The sequence below is a fragment of the Mobula birostris genome, chromosome 10 (assembly GCF_030028105.1).
Source record: "Mobula birostris isolate sMobBir1 chromosome 10, sMobBir1.hap1, whole genome shotgun sequence".
NCBI lineage: Eukaryota > Metazoa > Chordata > Chondrichthyes > Myliobatiformes > Myliobatidae > Mobula > Mobula birostris.
The window spans coordinates 105,288,456-105,306,445 of NC_092379.1; the positions used below are offsets into that span (position 1 = coordinate 105,288,456).

The following is a 17,990-nucleotide window of genomic DNA, read 5'->3' on the forward strand; positions in this document are numbered from 1 at the left end:
CTCATTGTTTATCAACCCATGAATTTTGTCCATTTTCTGCCATATTTTAACTTGAACGTCTCACTGCACATCAACAGGTAGGTAGTCATCTCAGATTTGTTTTAAAACTTACTCATCATTAATGAGGAGGACACATATGGCATGGTGTATGCTATTCACAAACCTTTACATATAACCCACAAATCATTATTGAAACAACAAGGGATGCTTAATCAAATGTTATATTTACAATATTACTCAAATATTGCTGAAATATTAAATACAAAATAGTCACCTTCCTCTCTTCTACTCTAGGAAGAATAAATTCTATACAGATTCATGCCATGGAACTGAAATCCTTCTTGTCTCTGCTTCCTGCCCATCCCTAATCCAAAGAGTCTTACAGTAAATAATTACAGTGTCAACATGATTAATTTATGCAACAATCTGATCATTCCAAATCCTATATTCATACTTACTAATGAGATCAACTTTTCACACCCTAATCTCTGGGTAATATTTTGCTTTTATGGATTTATCAACATACTGTCTGCATTAATCGTTTCTTAGAAGCAGCCAGTTTACCGGATTAGGGCAGTGAAACAGTTAATGCAGGCATGCCATAGGAAGACTGGCGCTGATTCAACAAGTGCATAAATTACTTTCAAACTTCAAGCCATTCCAAGCCCTGAAGAAAGGAAGGCGGACCTTAAGAAATGCATTTACAGTTTAGTTTCCCATCTGGTGATCTCTCGGTTAGGCGCTGAGCACTGAGACCAGAGGACATTGTCACAGTAAACCTATTTATCACGGTATGTACGTTCCTTATTTAAATCTTGTGTTATTATTTATAACAACTCTTTCACATCTGCTTCTATTTCTATAAATCTCCATCTCAAGTATGGTGCACATGAAATTCAGATAACTGACAATGATTCATTCCTTACTAACAAAGCTCATGAATTTATCAGTACCCAGAGATGTACTCTGTATGCTGATAATGAAAGGTCTTTGCATGCTTTAGTGTAAGTTCTTATGTATGCAGAACACATTAGAAGAAAGAGAAAAGATTCATTTGTCTTTGGTACTCAATAACTAGATGGTATTACAAATACTGTCAACTGCTGAGATTTTTTTTGGATTACAATGGATGCAATTTAAACTTGTCACTTGAGTGTAGTTCTAGTGTCATAGATCAGATGTCTACTAAAAAGATGTCAGATTATCATTTTCAAAATAGACTTGCTTTTATTAAGTCACATGGTTCTTGACACTTCAGAGCTTGTTAAAGAGAGGAACATAGAAAGCATGAACATAAGACATAGGCATGAGCTTTCCAATATTAAATCAAATCAGCACAGCTAAACTCAGCAGGAGGAGAAGAAATTCATTGAATAATTGGCAGTGTCTGAAATACTAAGGGTCAGGAGTCTGTGTGCAAAGCAATACAGAGGCTTAAAGACATATAGTTAAGAAAAGAACCAAAAGCTGATTCATTGCTTCCAGTAATCATCAGTCCTCACAAAAAGGTCAGGGATGAATACCATAGGAATATATTGCTTTGTGAGAGAGCATATAGATGGTATGACTGGAGATTAGCAGGATACCAAGAAAAAAACTTTAGATGAGTAGTAATCACGAGATACACTAGAGAATTTGAGACATGGGCATCAAGGTATGGAATGCCTAACATTTGCAGGTTGCAAAGGAATTTTAGTTTTGTAGAACTTCTGCCTATTAACCTTATTAGTCGTTTAGATCGCTTTGTAACTAGTTTTGTTGGAGACAGTGAATAGCATTTTCCTAATATATAACATTTGCAAATCAGTTTTACAGAACCTACTGTTTAATATGAAGCAAATGCTTTGAATAGTCAGAATTGCAGCTGTACTCTGCTGGGTGCAGCAGGAGATGGGAAATAAGAAAGAGCAGTAACAACAAATGGCATTGATTGTTCTTAATCTCTAACACTGTAATTTTAGAAACAATATTCAGAATACAATAAGGTGGCACTTGGAAAGTTTGGGCTAATTCATATATAGACATCAGCACCAGCTGGTTCAATACAAGTGACATTAGACTAACATAACTGTGTTCTTTGATTACGTGATTGAGAATTTAAATTAAACTATAGTCATTTGTTTTATATTGTTTTCAAAAGTTCTAAATGATAAACTTTTCACCAAATCAATATTGTGGGACATGTGATAGCAGTATCATAGATATAAAATTGGCTAAGGTTTAGTATACAAATCTTCGAGTGTGGCAAGATGAAAATTCTGCTTGGAATTCCTGACTTTATCAATAGGGCATTGATAAATGGAGAGAGGTTATGGTTCAGCAGGAGTAAAGCTTTCAGTTCTGAACATAAAGTTAATATGAATGGTACGTGGGATGCAGGATTTGAGTTATTTTTGCAGGGACTGATCAACTGATTTGATTCTCTTTAGAGTCAAGAAAGCTTCAAGAAAATTTAATCAATAATCAAAATTGCAAATGGTTTTGATGAAGTATGTTAGGAAAAACTGTTTCAAATGACAGAACATTCAGTATTCAAGACACTGATTTACAGTGATGGGCAAAATTACAAGCAGTGACATGATAAATGATGTTTCATTCACTGGGTTCCTGGGACTGAGAATTGAACTGATGATTGCTATCTATTGCCATTATTGCCACCGGTTATGATTACACATAACTGTGATCTCACATGACATTTAATCAGAAAAATGTTGCATGATATTAACAAACACATTTACTGTTTAGTTTCACTATTTAATGCATATTGGTGAAGCATTTTGAACTTAGTGAGACTGTTTGTATTAGGTATGAGACTATTTGTGTGTCAGCTTGAATGTTATGAGCTGAATTGTGTTATAATAAGAACTCTCACCATCTTTGAAACAGGATTGCTCATACTTCCCAACTGCATGTTTGTTAATATTAGTAGTTGGACAGAGAATCAGTATCACTAAGCTTCGGAATATTGTTAATGATAAAATGAATGACTTCTCCAGTGCTACAGAACCTCAAGTAGTAACATACATTAATATTATCAAAGAATATTCCATTTTCACACTATGATGTGGAATTATCGAGTGAGTTGATACATAATAAAAATTCTAGATTTAGAACAAGAAAATAACTTAATCGTCTATAACAGACCCAATCTCAATGCAAACAAGTGTCAAGGTAGGTTTGTCATCACTTCTGCAATTCATTCACTATCCAGTCACAATGCTGTATTTCACCTCCAGCAAGCTTCCTGTAGGATTTTTCACAGGTATTCCCTACGTCCTACCTATCCCTTCACTCATCATCTGCAACTTAAAACTAAATTGTTTTCTCTTGTTCCCATTTCTGATGATGAAGCTTCGACCTGAAAAGTGAACTCTGCTTCACTTTTCACAGATGCTGAGTAACTTGCTGAGTGTTTTCAGCATTTTCTGTTTTCATTTTGGGCACGCAGCGCCTGCAGATTTCATTTTAATTTTCAGTCTCCTGCAGGAAGATAGTGAATCTGTAGGATAAATGGGAACCTGTGCAACCTACACCATCTGTTCTCCAGTTCCACGTTCAATCCAACGTCAGCCTCTGAACATTAACGCACAGATCATACTTGCACATGTTTCGAGGCTAAACTCCGGACCTTCTCAACAGCATCACACAGATCGCATTTGTAAATATTCTGAGGATCAGCTCCAGACCTTCGCCAACTCATTCACAGAGTTTACAAGAGAATGGACTTTAAACCAGATATCACTAAAAAAAAGGAACTAATATGAACTTAATCTCATAGCATGACACTGTCCCCAACAAAAAGGGCAAATTAAGAAACTGGAAGATACAGAAACACAAGAGATTCTGCAGATGCTGAAGGGTCTTGATGAAGGGCCTTGGCCCAAAACGTCAACTGTTCATTCATTTCCACTGATGCTGCCTGACCTGCTGAGTTCCTCTAGCCTGTTAAAGGTGTTGCGCAGGAAAATACAAATCATTTCTGAACATAAGGAGCTATCTCTCAGTGAGAGCCAACATCATTTATGAAATTCACAGTTCTCTACAAAGGGTACAAGTAGGACATCAAGCCACACACTACCTGACCTCTCATCCATTCAGGTGGCCTCCTACACTGTCTGCAGCAGAGTGTTAGGATGCCACCCCGACCTGATTAGAAGATTCGGAGCTAAAGTGGAAGCAAATAATTCTGATACAAAGTGACTGTGTAGCAAAAGAAAATATTCCTAAAGTTACAATTCAGAGTCGTGGACTCATACCTCAGAGAAGTGTAGCAGTTAGCACTTCACTTTACAGCGCCAGTACTCACTAATCGGAGTTCCCTGTAAGGAATTTGTATGTTCTCCCAATAACTCTGTGGGTTTCTTCCAGGTGCTTCTGTTTCCTCACACATTCCAAAAGATGTATGGTTGTGGTTAGTGAAAATTGTGGGCTTGGTACCTTGGAGTCGCAAGTATAGTGACACTTGCGGGGTGCCCAGCACAGTCTTTGCTGATTCGATTTTTGATGCATTTCACTGTGCATTTTGATGTACATGTGACAAATAAAGCTAAGCTTTAATCTTTAAAGGGCAATCCTTTCAACCCACCATGTCGGTGCTGACCGCGATGTATCCATTCATTCTTACCAGCACAGGACCATTGCTTTCTATGCCTCGGCTCAACTACTCCAGATATCCCTTAAGTATTGTGAGAGTAACTGCCTTCACCACCTACTTAGATAGGGACATCCATTTTCCAACCATCCTTCAGGTAGAAAAAAAATCCACAGACCCCCTTGGAATCTCTTACCTCTTAACCTAAATCTATGCCCACTAGAAAAAGACTGTTTTGTTATGGGAAAACAAAAAGTTTCCCCCTATCTATCCTAACAATACCCCTGATAATTTTGCATTCCTCTGTTGTTTCTCTCCACAGCACCCTCCATACTTAAGCAAAAAAATCCATATAATTCAAACATTTCCTCACAATTTTTGGGGATTATTTTGTAAATCATTTATTCCCGGAATAAAATAAAATTTAACCTCTAAGAGTCATTCCAGTAATATTGGGCTCAATAGACTGTTAGCTTTTTTTTAATTCATAGGGCAAATAAAGAGAAAAAAAGAAATAAGGAATAAGTTAAAGATTAGAGTGAGATGGTCAGCCATAGAAATTCCAAGAGACAGAGTAAAATTTCAGTTTACGGAATATAGATGAAAAATGCATGTAATTTATCCAAATTGTCAAGTAAGTAACTATTGCGGATAACTCTCAGGAGCAGCAGACAGAATAGATCAGGCCGACTCAGAGAGTTGTTTCAGACTAAAGGATTTTATTACATGATATCATGGACAGCTCAAGCACCTAAAAGCAAGATCTTGGAACTCTGCTTAACAATAGAGTAAACTCTTAGTTATTCCCCAAACGTATGTGACAAGAAGCACTCAAAGCTGTAAGGAGGAACCTAAACTACAATTCTGCAGAATAGCGAAGCTGCACAATATGCCCCTGAGAGGTTATCCATTTTCTTGAGTGTTGGTTCTGAGGAAAGTATATCAGGCTTGCTCAACCACAGACATGTGATAATTCTTAGAACAAAGCACAGATATAGTTATTTCTACATCGCGTCTACAGCGCACATTTTAGTCACACAGTGTAAATTAGTCGGATAAGTGATTATAGCTTTTAAATTCACACTCTTAAAAATCATTAACCCCTTAACATCTGTACAAGGTCTTAGTATTTTTCTTCCACAGTAACATTTGATCTGGTATAGACTAGAAGTTGTAGCACGGAAGTAATTCATGTATCTCAAGCACAGACACAGTATAAGCTATAAAACAAGCAGTTGAGTGCGTGTGTGTAAGAGGGAGTGTCGTCTTTAATACTATTATCATCAGTACGTGCAAGGAGCAGCAACATGATGTTCTACTTGATGAGACAAGCACAGAGCAGAGTGTGTTGGATAGAGAGGCTGATGAGCACCATTAGAAATTTGGCAGGGTGACAGAGGATTGCCAAGCAGTGCACATTGCAACATTTCCTGCAGGTAAGAGAGTGAGTCAGATGTTCTGACATTGCAATCTGCATCTGAAGAGCAGAAGAAGTGATTTTTTTGTATGTTTGAAAGTAAATTATATTAGTACTTAAAAGGAAAAAAATTAAAGGGCAATGGGAAAAGACAGGGGAATAAACTGATTAGCTCCATTAAAGATTGAAAAGCAGAAAGCTGGACGTGCTGGAAAACTGAAATGAAAGAGAAAATACTCAAATGTCCAAGCAACATTAATGGAGTTTAAGATTTGAGAAGAGAATATTTAAAAAATTATAATACAGTCAAGCTCAGGCAACATGGCCTTACATACGTAAGAAATAGGAGCAAGAGTACGCCATCTGGCCCATCGAGCCTGCTCTGCCATTCAATAAGATCATGGCTGATATGGCCATGGACTCATCTTCACCTACCTGCCTTTTCTCCATAACCCTTAATTCCCCTACTGTGAAATTTATTATCAATTCAATATAGTGCTTTAAAGGTATACCAACTGGTGCATAAAGGGGAACAGGACAATTTTTAGTAACGGTTTAGTGAATCAGAATCAGGTTTATTATCACGGCATGTGACGTGAAATTTGTGCAGAAGATAAGGACGTACGGCAGTGAGGATAATATATTAGAATGGGTAAACGATTGGTTAAAAGAACAGAAAACAGTCAGTTAAATGGCTATTTTCAGGTTGGCAAGCTATAACTAGTGTCACAAGGATAGATGCTCAGACCTTAAGTAGCCACAGGCTAGATTCGTAACTTTAAAGAACAGATCTATTATGGCAAGATTTACAGATGAATGAAAAATAGGAGGGATAGCAAAATGTGAGAAGGATATAAAAAGTCCACAAAGAATAGAAATAGATTAAGTACTTAGGTAAAATTTTGCCAGGTGGAATGTAATTGAGGTAATTGGTAAGAAGAGAACAATGGAATATTGTTTATGTGGGAAAAGAGACTGCTACAGTATAGAGAGATCAGGGTATCATTGCACATGAAGCATGGAACATTAGCATGAAGGCACAACAAATAATTATACAAATGACATGATAATCTTTCCACAGCTGTTTCTGGACCCACTGTGCTTTCTGCACTGTATTTCAGACATTCAGCAGCTGAAGTTGTTTGAAAATGGTTTTAAACAAAGGGGATGGAGTCAACAAGAAACAGAAGCCCACACCGACACAGGGCATTTATAGGATCTGGAGTACCTGTACAGCTTTGGTCGTCTTGTTTAACTAGGGATTTACTTCCATTGGAAACAGCTCGGAAACTACTCAAAAGATTAGTTTCCAGGATTAAGACATATCTCTATGAGAAAAAGATGAGCAGATTAGAATCATATTCATTGGAGTTTAAAAGAACGAACGTGATCTCAGTAAATATACAAGACTCTGAGAAGGAAGAAAACTGTGGATGCTGAATAACAGAATTTATTCGAGACTGAGATAATTGTTTTGTTTAAGTAAGGGTCAATGGTTAGGAAAAACAAGCAGGAGGATGCAGGTGTAGCCAAAATCAGAACATTTTGATTCCAGGAAACAGTTCTATTCCTCCTAAATTCAGAAGCATCAGGCAGTTATGTATCTTCAATAGCTCATCTGGCCAAAGGTAAAACATTGAATATTAAGGTATTAGGTACAGTACTGAGAATTACACAGTATTTCTGGGCATGGGTTATAGGAAAATGAAACTACCTGTGCTAGATGTCAAAAATAAAAATGCAAAAGTAAAAGGGAAACCAAATATATTGTTAAAAAGACTAGGGTTGGGTGTAACTGTTATGCTCTGAGTTGTAAGCCTGAGGGCTAAGGCAGAGCTGTCATATGTGAGGCAGAACCAAAAGAATCCAAGATGAAGCAATATTGCCATTGGAGCATATTAAATTGCTTTGGGTCTGCGTAACCAACTACAGAAACATTCTGAAATATCTAGACACGAGACTGTGGAGGCAAAGGGATGCCAGGTCTTGCTCTGAAACACACATAAAAATTGCTAGTGAACGCAGCAGGCCAGGTAGCATCTGTAGGAGGAGATACAGTTGACATTTTGGGCCGAGATCCTTCATCCTGACGAAGGGTCTCGGCCTGAAACGTCGACTGTACCTCTTCCTAGAGATGCTGCCTGGCCTGCTGCGTTCACCAGCAATTTTTATGTGTGTTGCTTGAAAATCCAGCTTTTGCAGATTTCCTCGTGCTTGCTCTGAAATGTTGATAATCCCTTTGCCTCTACAGATGCTGCTTGACTGGCTGAGTTTATCCGTAGTTTGTTTTCTTGCTTGAGAAACATGCAACTGAATAGGCTTCAAATGTGTGGCACAATCTATATACTGTAAAATACTGTATCCTGTACCTTTCTACTTGCATCCACTTCTCTCAGCAGATGAGTAAAAACATATGGTTAATGGGTGATCTGGACAAAGTTAAATATTGAATTTAAAGAAAACTTAGTGTATGAAAAACTTTGAAGTAGTTAAAACAAACACAATGAGGAAACAACAGTGGACTGAAAGGACATCTCGGTAACAGGCAATGATATAGTGTGATTATTAAATAAAGAACTGTGAATAGCTAAGGAATAGTAAACTGTGAGAAATGAAATGGAAAACAAAACAAACGTGAAAAGGTATGAACAAAACAGTTCTGAAAATTTCTGGTCAGTGTTTAGGCTGGAGATTACAACATGTCCAAAAGAAAAACAGAGGGAAGGGTTGAAATTAAACTGTCAGTTTCTCTCCACGGATGCTGCCTGATCTGTTGATTTCTCCATCAGTTTGTTTTTCCCCTGAAATTCACAAATTGGGCAATAGTAACTATTTCTCCATTTGGAAACCTTGTAAGTAAGACCTTTGGGTGTGTCTTGAGAACATGCACAGAAAGCTAATCAGAGTTCAATCCTGCCACACAGCTTCTGGTAACCTAGATAGTCTAAATCAACAGTCTCAGTACTTTTAGAAACAAATGTACAGCAATTGGTAAGCAGGCAATATTTTTAATCCAGTGTGTTTTTCCTTTATTTAGTCCATTTCCAGAATTTTAATGTTGATCTTTTACCCATCAGTAAATGTCTTCTTTTCCAAGCTGTCTTATTAATTTACGATTTCCCACCTCCCAGCAGCAATGTAAATTCCGACAAGAACTGATCATTACTGCTTTTAAAATCACATATATAATCCAACTTCATAGGAAAAAGAACCTCTAACTCAAGTTAGTAAGCCTGAATTTCACAAGATAGCTAACCATGGGTAGATGGCTTAACATTTCATTCACATTTTGAATATACTAGCATCAACCACCTCCAGAAAATTGTTAAGCTAGCTTTTGAACATCTGCAACAAATCTACACTCAAAGCATGTATTTAACATATAAAATTAATTGAAATGAGTGTATTCCAATGTGTGGTCAAGTTGTTGCTCTGGAACATAGATGCAGATCATTTGGTTTTCTGTAATATATCAAAAACAAATAATTAGCATACTTCGTTGCTAATTATCCATTCACAATTTGAAATAGCTGCACTTTCCTAAAACAAAATAGCTCTCTGAGCCTATTGCAATAACATCACTGCACTTTAGAAGCTAAAACTTTAGCTTTTGATGCTAAAGAATGGGTAAGTGTATTGTAATCAGATGCACTCTCCACCACATTTTAACAATAATATACTGCGTCTGAAACTAAAACAAAATGTTGTTTTCACTTCTTGAGAAGGAAGTTACTTCTAAAAAACAAGGTAAAGTTTAGAGCAGCCTTTCTCAAACTTTTTGCCCTGGAGGAACCCTTGAAATAATTTTCAGGTCTCAGGGAACCCCTGTGTAAAAGTTATTATATCTACAGCTCACAAGATGTTAGCATAATCAGTAAGTTGTAGATCTAATAATCCAAACATAATTGTCACTGCTCTTTTCAGAAGAGAATGAATTTTTAGCCAACCTTCCCTGGAAAAAAAAAATAGGTAGTTAAGCTTAGCTTACCTTTCTTGAAATTAAGCTCTTTCTTTCCCCTTCGTAAATTTTAAAAACTCATGAGGTAAACATAATAAATTTCTGTGAAATAACTGGCTTAAGGCAAAATGGGATTTAATTTTTCTAAAGGTGGGCTCAATGGATTTAATTTAAATGAAGGTAGTAAATTGATTTTAATTAATGCTATTTACAACATGAAAATTTATTGACAATGTTGAACAGTAAAGTTACTAAAAATCATAAGACAAAGCGACACAGTTCCTCCAAGACAGATCTTTTGTTTCCAGATGTGAAAATAAAATATTAAATATATCTTGGCCTTCACTTGTTTTGGGCAGCTCTTTGCAACAGAAAAGGTTTTCTTGAAATTCACCATCATTTACAAATCTTACAAATGCTACAACATGACATTTATTGGTAAAATCTGTTGACTCATCAATCTGGATAGAGAAGCTATTTTTTTCAGTTTAGCACACAAAACCTCTTCAACACCATGTGACATGTCATCAATACATTGACTTATCTTACTGTTCAAGAGTGAAACCTTTTCAATTTCTTGTACTGCATCTTGTCCTAGCATTTTACCCACTATAATTTTACATGCTGGCATTATTACATTCCCACCAACTGTGTGATGTTTCCTTTTCTGGGTAATAAATTCTGCTACTAAATAACTTGTTTACTGAATCCTTTTACTGAATTTGACTTTATTAACAAAAGTTTTACTCTGTTTATTTTGAGATTCCAATAGCCATTTAAAATAATCAACACATTTGCGTGCCTTATGGCTATGATTTGTCATTAAGTGTCTTTTCAATTTTGTTGGAGCCATTGCTGCATTTATAAGTTGTTTGCCACAGGCACAATGGAATCAGACAACCTGGATTACCATGTAAAACCCATTGATAAGTAGCTTTCAATGTTAAGACAGACTTTTTTTTGTGTCTGCTTTTGCACTATTCCGGTGAAATGCAGTGAAGATTGAACCATCAGACATAACTGTAAAACACATGGGTTAACAAAATATAAAAAAGAATGGCATAGTAAATAACTAAACAAAAAAATCACCAAAAAATGAAAACTTCGCAATACAATTCACTGTTAACGTACACAATCCACCTTTGGCAATGTTTACAACAACAACAAAGTAGCAGGTCAGCGGCTGAGTCACGGGGTTTAAAAATTCCTTCTTCAGAATGAGTATTTCCCTACAATTTTCTGCTACATTAGTAGAGTTTGTTCACTCCCATAAGTCAGTTGGCGGCGCATAACGGGAAGTTGAGGGAGTTCATTTGGGAGGGGGAGGCTGACATCAGAGTCAGAGTCAAAGCTCGGAAAATGCACTTCATGCTCCTCAGCTGACTGTCCTCCCATCCATGCAATATAGTGCTCATCAATTATCAGCTTACCATCCTCTCCTCCGTGCAATGTAATGCTCACCGATTATCAAGGGCTTCCCATATCTCACGTCAAGAACTGAGAATAGTCTCAATCAAATAAACACGGTCCTACTGCGCACTGTCCTACTGGGCTGCAAGGCCTCTAGTGAGATTGCTAATGGGGCTGCATGGTCACTGCCCACCATTGCGAGTGCTAGCACCATATTTTGCACAAAGTTCAAAAAAACAATGTTAATTTTTTTTTAATCACAATCTCTCACAGTGACCTCTCCTGGAACCCTAAGGTTCCGTGGAACCCTGGTTTAGAAATTCATTGCTGAATGAAAACTTTGAAAGCCTCAACTATTCTCAAGAAGTTCAACACCATTTTGGACAAAACAATGTCCATTAATTCTTTTAGTTCATAAGTTGTGTGTGTCGCATCCTTTGACTTTTGTCGACCTCATTTATTTCTGTTAGTCTAAACGTACACAATTTTCTTTATCTATGTGTGCGACTGGAAGCATGTGACAGCCAAATGCAGGCTCAGTGCAGGTGTGCACATCGGCTCTTAAACATTAATTTGGAAAATCGAACCTACAGGCCAGAAGAAATGTACAGGGTCAATAAAGAGGCTGTGAGCTGTTTACAGAGGAGCAATCTGAACACACCTGATTAAATTCTTGCCTCTGCAGTAAGAGACTCACCCTCAAATAAGCTTTGGAGGAATGGAGACATTGGCAATGGGAAACAGAAAGCCCTTCCTGATCTGGACTAACCACCTGAATCTCCTATCCATTCAACAGAACTGCCAACTCAACCCATGTCAAATTTGCTGGTGTCACAAGTGTCACTTTTATACTTGATCAAGCATAACATTTGTGATTCCATGTATTGCACATCAAAGTTGGCTTATTAGATGATTTCAAAACAGTTTTTCAAATGTAAACCACAGAAGCTTTTAGGGTGCATGATATTATTGTGGGAATAAGGAAGACCGATTGTTCACATACATTGTTATGAAAATTAACTTATGCACTGGTTCAGCTGGTTAAGGGAGTGCTTGGCTTAACAATATTAGTCAATGAGCCATAGTTTTGTCCCTTTGGATCATTTGAATTAGCTGATATATGTCATGTAGATATTAAGGAAACTGCATTTAGATACTGCACGCTAGTTTAAGGAGCGCTCGGGTGAGCTACTTTCTTCAACGATTATACTTCTTTTGGGAAAGATACTCCCACAGGGCTATTGGACAGAGAGTCCCAGAATTTGGAGTTACTGACAATGAAGAATCATCTTATATTTCCAACTCAAAATGGTGTGCAGCTTGTAGGCAAATTGTTGAATGATGGGTTCATGTACACCTTCTTCCCTTGTCATTCTTTGTGGTAGAGATCACAGGTTAGGAGGAGCTGTCAACAAAGCTTAGACAAGAAATGTAGTTTTGGATGCTTAGGACAGTAGACAGGTAGACAGCAGACCATTCTGTCCAGGATGCAGCTAAACTTCTTGAGAGTTGTTGGAGCTAGATTCCATCTAGGCAATTAACAATATTTCATCATGCCTTGCAAATAGTGGGAATCTGTTGCAACGAAGAGGGTAAGTCATTCATCACAGGATTCCCTGCTTCTGATCTGTTTTTGTAGCCTTCGTATATATGTTGCTGATCCAGCTGAGTCTCTGGTCGATGGAGACCTTCAGGGTGTTGATAATGCAGCAATCAGAGATAGCAATGCCAGTGAATAACAAATGTAGGTGATCAGAATTGCTGAAGTTGGTATGCCCTTGTATTTGATGGTGTGTCCTCTACTTGCCAGTTCTCAGCCCAAGCCTGAATATTATCTCGGTATTGGAGGTGCTTCATTTGTTGTGGAGCAGCAAATAGAATTGACCATTGTGCACATGTGACGTACAATGGAAGGAAAGTGTGTGTCTTTGAGTTATAGCATTATACAGCTATGACTCAAAACAAGTCTTTCAGTGCAACTTGGTCATGTTGAAAGTTAATGAGTGATCTTACAGAAGCATATAAAATCATGAGAAGAGTGGATAAAGTCTGTCTAAACCTATCCCATTTGCCCATATCCCTTTAGATCTTTTCTATCCATGTACCTGCCCAAATGCCTTTCAAGCATTGTAATTGTACCAGCCTCTATCACTTCCTCCGGCAGATCGTTCCACATACTCACTATCCACTGTGTGAAAAGTTTGCCTTGCATGTTCCATATAAGTTGCCTACCCTTACTTTAAATCTATTCCCTCTAGCTTTAGACTCCCCTGCCTCGTGGAAAAGGGTGTAACCGTCCAATTTATCCACTCTTCTCATGATTTTATATGCTTCTGTAAGGTCACTCATTAACTTTCAACACTCGAGGGGAATATATCCCAGCCTATTGAGACTTCCCTTGTAACGCAAGCCTGCTAGCGCTGGTATCATTCTTGTGAATCTTTGTTGCAACATTTTAATGACAACTGCAGTGCACCAGAACTGCGCACATTGCTCCAAGTGTAGCTTTTCCAATGACATGTATGTTTTAACATTATGTTCCAACTCTTGTACTCAATAGCCTGACTAATGAAGCTTAGCATGCTACCTCCCAGTTTACCAATATCACCAGTTGCAGGGAACTATGTACCTGTACCCCAAGGTCACTCTGTCATGCAGTACACTTCAGAGCTCTGCCATGCCTTGGCTTAACTCACAAAGTGTAGCACCTTGCATTTGCACCTTACAACTTGGGCCATTGGAGTTTGTAGTTCCAGCGTCCTCTGTAAGAAGGTTTGAAAGTTCCTCCCATGAATGCATGGGTTAACTCCTGGTGATCGGTTTCCAACCACAGTTCAAAGACGTAACAGTAAATTGGTCATTGTAAATATTAGGCTAGTGTTAAATAGGTGGCTTGGGTGTGGAGCTGTTTGATGGGCAGAAGGGCCTGCCTCACGTGGTATCTCTAAATAAATAAGTAAATTCCACCTGCTGTTCCTTGACCTACATCTGGTCAATTAGATCCTGCTGTAAACTTAGATAGCCTTCTTCATGTCCACCACACCACACATTTTAGTGTCATCTGCAAACTTACTAACACATTGTTAGAATAGATGACAAACAACAGCAGAACCAACACCAATCCCTGTGGTACACCACTGGTCACAGGCCTCCAATCGAACAAGTCCTTTGAGAATTCAGTAGAAAATATTTCAATAGGGCCATATTGAAAATAGTAAAATAATGTCAGACAAATGACAAAAATGTATCCTGTATAACATACAAATATAGAATTGAAGTGGCTCGTATATTACTTTAGCCAAGGAAAAAGCCATATTAAGTTTAAGTTAGGCAACAAAAATTGAAAGCTAATAATAATGTTAAATTATTTTTAAATTGCCTGGGTTAATATAAGGGGTGATCAGATTGCTCATCTGTAAACAGCTCATAGCCTCTTTATTCGCCCTGTTCATTTCTTCTGGCCTATAGGTTCAATTTTCCAAATTAATGTTTAAGAGTTGATGTGCACACCTACAGTGAGCCTGCATTTGGCCGTCACATGCTTCCAGTCACACACATAGATAAATAAAATTGTGTACATTTACACTGACAGAAATAAATGAGGTCGACAAAAGTCAAAGGATGCAACACACATGAACTAAAAGAATTAATGGGCATTGTTTTGTCCAAAATAGTGTTGAACTTCTTGAGAATAGTTGAGGCTTTCAGAGCTTTCATTCAACAATGAATCTGTAAACCAGGGTTTCTCTAGTAGGGTTCCATGAGAGGTCACTGTGAGAGATCGTGATTTAAAAAAAAACATTTTTTTTGAACTTCATGCAAAATATGATGCTAGCACTAGCAGTGGTGGGCAGTAACCAAGCAGCATTTCAACATTTGTATATTGATGCTTCAGTTCTAGAAAAACTGTACCATTTTTCCATTTGCCATTACTGTATATCATTTGTATAAATGTATGCATAGGTATCTCCATTCAAAATGTGTGTGGGAGAGGTGTGTCAGTCTACACATGCAAGCTCCTCCCAGACGCCACCTAGCTAACAGGAGTCATCTGCCACTTCCAACACATAACCTGCAGCCTATTTAAACCCAATTCTGATCCACAACCCTTCTTCACTCATACAAACCCGCAAGCCTCAATCAATTGCTCTGAGCCTTTAGTTACCTTGTTGCTTTGTTGTGTTAAATATCTATTCTCTCTTATTTTGAGGCCCCTTGTGACCTGTTATTTTAAAGTTTATTATTAAAAGTGATTGCTCACCACTGAGTGATCTCCACTCCTCTGTGTTTGGTTCAAGCCTCCACTACCTTTGCTGACAGGATGAGTGACATAGCGATTGATTCAGCAGAGTTTGTTTGCCTAAAGGAAGTCAGCTGTCTTAACAAGCACACGTTCCAGAAACAGCAGGGAACCTTTGACTACCTGCTCACCACTCTCAACCAACTCTTCATCTCATTACAACAACTCCACACCAGTCAACCTCCTCCCTCAGAGCCCTGGACTCTTGTGATCCAGTGTATCAACAGATACCCAAACCGATGCCACAACTTCCTGTCCGAGTGTGCCTTGCACTTTGAGCTGCAGCCGCCCACGTATTCTACAGGCAGAGCCTTCATCATCTCTCTCTTTACTGGGCCACCACTAAATGAGACAATAAACTACCATCTTCAATAAATATGAGGAGATCACCACTGAGGTGCGCCAGGTTTTCGACCATCAGCAAAGTGGAAGGGGGCAGCAGATCAGATGCTTCACTGGCGTCAAAGCTTATGTTCGGTGCTGGAGTACAATGTGGAATTCAGGACCCTTGCGACTGACTGTGGCTGGAATGCGGAAGTGCTACTGGACCACTAACATCATGGGCTCCCAGAGTGCCAGAAAGACAAGCTGACTACCCGGAAGATGCCCATTGAGCTCAAAAGTCTCATCACTCTGGTCTTCCATGTTAACAAGAGTTTTATGGAATGACCCTCCAGATTACCAGCCAGAACTCTAGTTCCATTCCCAGAACCATTTCAGGCTGCAGGACCCTCCTCAGGAATGCCTCCAGAACCCAGGCAGATGGGAGGGTCTGGAGGATTCAGGTGCAGCAAGCAACTTTCTGGACCAGATTCTGTGCGTCCGGCTTGCACCCTACCAAGCCTATCTCGCACCCCTTCTGCATCGCAGCCATTGACAGACACCCCTTGGGTCTAGGATAGTCAGAATGTACACATGGCCTTTGCACATGAGTATCAGAAAACTCCATGAGTCCATCCAATTCCTCTATCTGAACACCTCCTGGCCTTTAGTGGTAGAGGTGGACATATCTGATATGAGCACCAGGGCCATCCTCTCCCAACAAACTCAAGATGGGAAGAGATGCACTTGTGCCTTCTTCTCACACAAACTCAACTCTACACAGCACAGCTATGGTACAGGAGACAATTCTTGCCTCTGTAGTATGAGATTCACCCTCAAATGAGCTTTGAAGGAATGGGGACATTAGCAATGGGAAACACCAAGCCCTTCCTGATCTGGACCAACCACCAGAACCTTGTATCCTTTCAACAGAACCGCCAACTAAAACTACATCAGGCTCACTGGGCCCTCTTCTTCAAACATTTCAACTTTTCCATCTCCTACCAACCCGGATCCAAGAACACTCAGGCAGACACCCCTGTCATGACAGTTAAACTCATATTCCCTGCAGAGGAGCCAACAGTAGAGGTTCTGTCCACCAGGGCCCTGGTTCACAGATGCTGGAATGATTGGAGGAGGGCATGGAGGGCCATACCAGCTGCCAAGAGGGCTTCCTGCCACCAAGCTAACACACATTGGCGCCTAGCCAGACTACTGCCGCCTGGGGACTGTGTCTGGCTCTCAATCCGAGACATGCCCCTGCACACTGACTCCAAAAGCTCTTGCCCCAGTTCATTGGTTCCCTTTAAGTTTACGCAGATTCCAGTCACTTATCTTCTCCAGCTGCCACTGTCCCTCAAGATCACACCTACCTTCCATGTGTCATGCCTGAAGCCCATTGTCCATGCCCCACTTAATCCATCTATGACTGCATGTCCAGAACCAAGGGTGGTAGAAGGTAGCCCAGTATACACAGTTTATCGGTTGATGGATTCACCACATTGTGGATGAGGTGTACAGAACCTGGCCAACTGGGACTAGCCCACAGGGGAGATCTTGGGCCATTCAGTTTCATCATGGATCCATCATCACTCATCGAGGAGTTCCACCAGACCTATCTAGATCAATAAGGCAGGTGGGGTGATGGCGGTGGGGGGGGGGGGTGAATTCTGTCTGGCCTGCAGATGCAGGCTCCTCCCAGTCTCCAGCCAGCTAATGGGAATCACCTTCCACTCGTTTCCAACTAATTACCTGCAGCCTATTTAAACCCAGCTCTCATTCACAATCCTTGAACTCTCAAATGAACCAGCCAGCCTCAACCAGTTGCTCCTGACCTTCAGTTACCTAGTTGCCTTGTCGTGTTAAGTATCTGTTGTCTCCTGTTTTGTGGCCCCTCGTGACTTGTTATTTTGTAGTTTATTATTAAAGTGATCATTCTCTGCTAAATCATCTCTGCTGCTCTGCACTTGGGTCAAACATTCTCTACATTTCC

General features: G+C 39.2%; 1 protein-coding gene across 2 annotated transcripts in view; it reads left to right on the forward strand.

Annotated features, from left to right (window-relative positions):
• Positions 1–706: 706 nt before the first annotated feature.
• Positions 707–17,990, forward strand: part of gdpd2 (glycerophosphodiester phosphodiesterase domain containing 2) — an 82,724-nt gene continuing 65,440 nt past the window's right edge. The window contains exon 1 of one of the 2 annotated variants that reach the window (XM_072271287.1): positions 707–791. The gene's annotated coding sequence lies outside the window, so the exon portion shown is untranslated. Of the gene's footprint in view, positions 792–5,938; positions 6,028–17,990 lie in introns of those variants that run through there. The other variant, XM_072271289.1, reaches the window with a different exon arrangement.